At 37.8% G+C, this 5,628-nt stretch overlaps 1 pseudogene; it reads left to right on the top strand.

Moving 5' to 3' along the window:
* Positions 1 to 4,268: 4,268 nt before the first annotated feature.
* On the top strand, positions 4,269 to 4,378 carry LOC116812381 (small nucleolar RNA U13; annotated as a pseudogene).
* The last annotated feature ends 1,250 nt before the right edge of the window (positions 4,379 to 5,628 follow it).

Genomic DNA, 5,628 nt, shown 5'->3' with positions numbered 1-5,628 from the left:
TTCATTCTACTGGTCTATCAGCTAAGAGCAGAAATTGTTACTTCTGGGTGGAGCACATTCCAGCAGGGAAAAGAAAATATGTCTAAGATAGCTACCTTATTTGAAGCTTACAATGCAGTTAGGTAGACATGGTATAAACACTAAAAAGCTTATGGTAAGTGAACACAAACGGACATATTAACAAGTTTATGAGCCTTGAGATGAACTGGAATGAAAAAAATTATTGGAGGGGGAGAGTGTTAAGCTGACAAGCATGTGCTCATAGTCTGAGCTGTTTAAAGATAAGCCGCCTCCAGAAGCAATAAGTTCTCATCATGAGAGGGACTTCCCACACAGGCTGAAGGAACAAATATTTGGTAGATCAAATTATTTAAAATGACATCCAAAGTCCATCCAACCCTGAGATTCTATGACTTAGTCATTATTTTGAATAGCCACTATGTGCTAAGTCCTGGGGTAAGTTCCTCTCACAAAGGGGAATAAGACATACCCTAAAAGAGCCCACGGTTTAGTGGAGCACATAGCATAAACTTAGAAATATAGAATACAGTGTAAGAAGTACTCATATGACATGGGAACAAAGAAAATGTGCACCTAATCCAAACTGAGAAGGGGAGTTAAAAAGGAAAACTGAAAATGTTTCCTAGATATGAAGCCTAAACTAACTCTTGAAGGAAGAGTAGAAGGCTAGCTAGGTTTTGCTTTATCTATTGCAATGTAACAAACCATTCCTAAAACTTAAAACCAAAAAAAATTATTATGTCTCATAATTTTGTGGGTAAGAAATCCAGGCAGGGATCAGTTGGCCAATTCCTCTGCCCTTCTCTTGAAGTTACTCAATGGTACTCAGCAGCTGAGCTGGTCTGCAGGGTCCAAAACAAATTCACTCACATACCTGGTCTCTTGTAGGGGATGGCTTTAAAGACTGGTCTCAACTAGAACTCTCCTCCTCTTTATGTGATCCTTTTAGTAGGGTAAGTGTATTCTTACATGGTGGCTCGGGAATCCAAAAACTAGTGCCACAAGAGATCAACATGAATGAACCTCAGACCAGTGAATTTGGATTTGCTATATTACATAAATTGTAAACATTCTAAGAACTTGGGTAAGAGAAAATGATGTCGGCAAAAATGGATTTAACTTACCTCCATACCAGATGGGCCAGATGCGACAGAAGTGGGGGCACAGAAAACCACTTAATTGTTGCAATTTTTATACTAAGACCTACACTTGTGTGGTGTCTATAGCAGCAGAAAATAGAGGATATCCAGACATTACTGTGAAGACATACTAAAATTATTGATAGCAAGGTATCCATTTGACTCCCAACTACTGATTATTGGGGAACATTATCATCAAACTACTTGCTTCAGATGGGTAAAAAACAGATGGATAAAAGCAGACATCAGTCGATTTTTAAGACTGTTGACTATTTACTCACTTTATTCAAGCTAACACTAAAGATGTCAGAGCCTAGTACTGGATACATGTGTTAAGTATCAATTAAGGCTCATAATAAGACTTGATCACTTATAATGGAGGTAAGATTCAGGGAAATGTCCCGAGGAGTTTCCTGTGGATGCCTGAATAAATCTTCCCCCTGGCACCATACCTTCCTCTCTTGCCTGTAACTCCTTACTATGAACCAAAGAAATAGGTAGGTAATTGCTCACAAAGGGAGCTACAAGAAGATTTAAAAGTCACTTACAAATTCAACTAATGTATTTCAACAAAATAGACTGTTTTCCTCGGGAAAATGGCATTCTTTATAAAATTCTAAAATTTCTTAAGCAAACTTCCCAGACCACTGTAATTAGGAAGGTATTTAAGACTCTCCTTCCTTCCTAACTCTAATTGTCCCGGAGTTATTATTATTATTATTATTATTATTACTTTAAAACTAAGCAATATAGGCTCACGCCTATAATCCTAGCACTTTGAGAGGCAGTAATCCCAGCTACTCGGGAGGCTGAAGCAAGAGAATCTCTGGAACCTGGGAGGCAGAAGTTGCAGTGAGCCGAGATTGAGCCACTACACACCAGTCTCGGCAACAGAGCGAGACTCTGTCTCAAAGAAAAAACAAAAACAAAAAGAAAAGAAAGTTAAAAAATAAAAAATTAAAAACTAAGCAATACTTTAGTTTTTCTTAGACTCTAGAGCCAGTCTTGTGATGTTCAGTTGCATAGCTTGGAGCTTTCCCTCAGGCCACTTCATCATTGTTTCCCGTTATCAGTTAATTAAAATGAGACTAGTAAGAGACAAGCTTTCACAATTGGACTCAAAAGAGAAGACAGCCAGAGATTGGGTCGTCTGTCCCTACCAAACTTACAGACTTTAGATGATTAGAGCAGATCATTTACATTTGTGCAACCAGTATTATACCTATTTTCAAAAGAAAGTCTATTACTCCTGAAATCATCTTGGGCTTTGACTTATCGAACTTATTTCTTCAAGTAAAATAAATTCTAAAAGCATTAAGAACTTTAACATGACAAAGAAAATGGTTGATCTTTTGAGAGAAAACGGCCAGGCCGAAAAAAAAAAAAAAAAAAGAAAGAAAAGAAAAAAGAAAAAGACTGAACTACACAATAGAAAAAAGGATGCTTGATTTTCTTGAAATGACTATAAACTTTAAAATGAGAGATTTACAGCTTACAAAACATCTCCTCTCAGATGCAATTCTTTTTTAAAAATTTAATCACTTTCTCAGCCATGTACATTTACAGTATATTCAAGTGTAAATCAAATCACTAAGACAAGGAAACCATTCACAATTTATAAACTGTGTCCATAAAAAATTCCATTTTGCCAATAATAAATAGGAACAGTCTCTGCATCACTTTGATTTCCATAAAGAAGTATTATCAGAGGTTGATATGTTACGTTCTTTTTTTAAAAAGACTATTTATTTATTTATTTATTTATTAATTTACACAGAGTCTCACTCTGTTGCCCTGGCTGGAGTGCAATGGCCCAATCTTGGCTCACTGCAACCTCCGCCTCCCAGGTTTAAGTGATTCTCCTGCCTCAGCCTCCCTAGTAGCTAGGGTTACAGGCATGCACCATCACTCCCAACTAATTTTTGTATTTTAGTAGAGATGGGGTTTTACTATGTTGACCAGGCTGGTCTTGAACTCCTGACCTCAAGTGATCTGCCCACCTTGGCCTCCCAAAGTGCTGGGATTACAGGCGTGAGCCACCATGCTTGGTCTATATGTTATCGTTTTTAAATAAAACATCTTATTAATTTAGACCCCTGGGACACTTAACTATTATATCATGACTTTAGTTTTGCAAAGTCTGCCCACAAGTAGGTTTTTTTTTAAAATGTATTGAATACCTAACGCTGCTATGCGAACATACTGTCACCAGATGGCAGTTGTATGCCACAGCCCTCAAGGTTTGAGCTATAAGACATAAGCTAAGACTTGTTTCATTGAAGTAGAGATATTTTACCTTGTTCATATCAAAAGCATATAATAAACTTAAATAATAATGAAATCTGAAAACACTTTTTTTTTTTTGAGATGGAGTTTCACTATGTCGCCCAGGCTGGAGAGCAGTGGCATGATCTCGGCTCACCACAACCTCCGCCTCCCGGGTCCAAGCGATTCTCCTGCCTCAGCCTCCAAAGTAGTAGCTAGGATTATAGCCATGCACCACCATGCCCAACTAATTATTATATTTTTAGTAAAGACAGGGTTTCACCATCTTGGCCAGGCTGGTCTTGAACGTCCTACCTCAGGTGATGTGCCCGCCTTGGCCTCCCAAAGTGCTGGGATTACAGGCGTGAGCTACCACGCCTGGCCTGAAAATACTTTAGAACAAATGCCAAACAAATGAACTCCAGGATGCAATTTTATTTGCACAACATATCTTACTCTAACCAAATACCAATGTTTCATTAGAATGCTAATCTTTATATCTATTATCACTTGGACTTAATACTTCTTCCTGATTTTCTTTTATCCTCAATTTACAGTCTTGTCTCACACCCCTCGCCCAACACTCATTTAGTCAAACACGATATAGCCATGGCAGCCTAGTTATCCCAACTAAAAGAATAGCATCTCTTATGGTCTCTTCATCTCCCTGAAGCTTTCTGGTTCTTTTATTTTTCTCTGTTTCTTCCTCTTCGCTTAAGATATATAATTTACTCTCCATAGTTCCTAGAAAATGTATCTTCAAGTTTGTTTCTAATTTTAAAAATTTGTTTGATTTTTCTTGTTGAGCATAATTTACACTGCTCCATTGCTGGAACTGACTAAATCCTTTTGTGGTTCATAAGTGCGATGATTTGTTTTTCACACATATATGTGAGATGTGCCTCCCTCAAACCTTGTTAGGAGTAGAAGGTAGGCACATTACCTCTCTGACATGAAAAAAAGAAGAGAAAAAAATAACATTTCTAAAAGGTGCCCAAACAACCCAATTCAAAAATGGGCAAAGGACTTGAATAAATATTTCTCCAAAGAAGATATACTAGTAATAAGCACATTAAAAATACTCAACATCATTAGTTACTAAAGAAATGCAAATCAAAACCACAATGAAATACTACATCATACCCACTGCAATGGTTATAAACAAAAAAAATTGAAAATAAGTGTTGCTGAGGATGTGGAGAAATTAGAACCCTCTTACACTGCTGGTGAGACTGTGAAAATAGTGCACCCACTATAGAAAACGGTTTGGTAGGCCGTGCACGGTGGCTCACAACTGTAATCCAGGCACTTTGGGAGGCCGAGGCAGGTGAATCACTTGAGATCAGGAGTTCGAGACCAGCCTGGCCAACATGGTGAAACCCTGTCTCTACTAAAAATACAAAAATTAGCTGAGCATGGTGGTACACGCCTGTAATCCCAGCTACTCGGGAGGCTGAGGCAGGAGAATTGCTTGAACCCGGGAGGCAGAGGTTGCGGTGAGCTGAGATAGCGCCACTGCACTCCAGCCTGGGCGACAGAGCCAGACTCTGTCTCGAAAAAATAAAGAAAGAAAGAAAGGAAAAAGAAAATGGTTTGATAGTTTCTCAAAAAGTTAAACATAGAATTTCCATATGATTCAGCAGTACCATCCCTAGGTATATACTCCAAAAAGAATTGAAAGCAAGGACTCAAACAGATACTTGTACACGCATGCTCATGGCAACATTATTCACAATAACCAAAAGGTAACACAACCCAAGTTTCCATCAGTAGATGAATGGATAAACAAAATGTGGTATATACATACAATGGACTATCATTGAGCCGTAATAGGGAATGAAATTCCCATACATGCTGCAACATGAATGAACCTTAAACACACTATGCTAAATAAAATAAGCCTGACACAAAAGGACAAGTATTGTATGATTCCACGTGTATAGGATACCTAGAATAGTTAAATGCATAGAGAGAGAAAGTAGAATAGTGGTATCCAAGGACTTGGGGGAAGGGAAATGGGGAGTTAGTGTGTAATGGGTACAGAGATTCAGTTTGGGAAGAGGAAAAGGTCTAGAAATGGATGGTCATGATGGTAGCACAACAGTGTAAATATATTTAATGTCACAGAACTGTGCACTTAAAAATGATTACAAAGGTAAATTTTATGTTAAGTAATTTACCACAATTAAAAAAAAACTTTAAA

The sequence above is a fragment of the Hylobates moloch genome, unplaced genomic scaffold (genome assembly GCF_009828535.3).
Source record: "Hylobates moloch isolate HMO894 unplaced genomic scaffold, HMol_V3 SCAFFOLD_7, whole genome shotgun sequence".
Classification (NCBI taxonomy): Eukaryota; Metazoa; Chordata; class Mammalia; order Primates; family Hylobatidae; genus Hylobates; species Hylobates moloch.
Note: the sequence above shows the minus strand (reverse complement) of the source record. Positions and strands in the feature narration are given on the sequence as shown.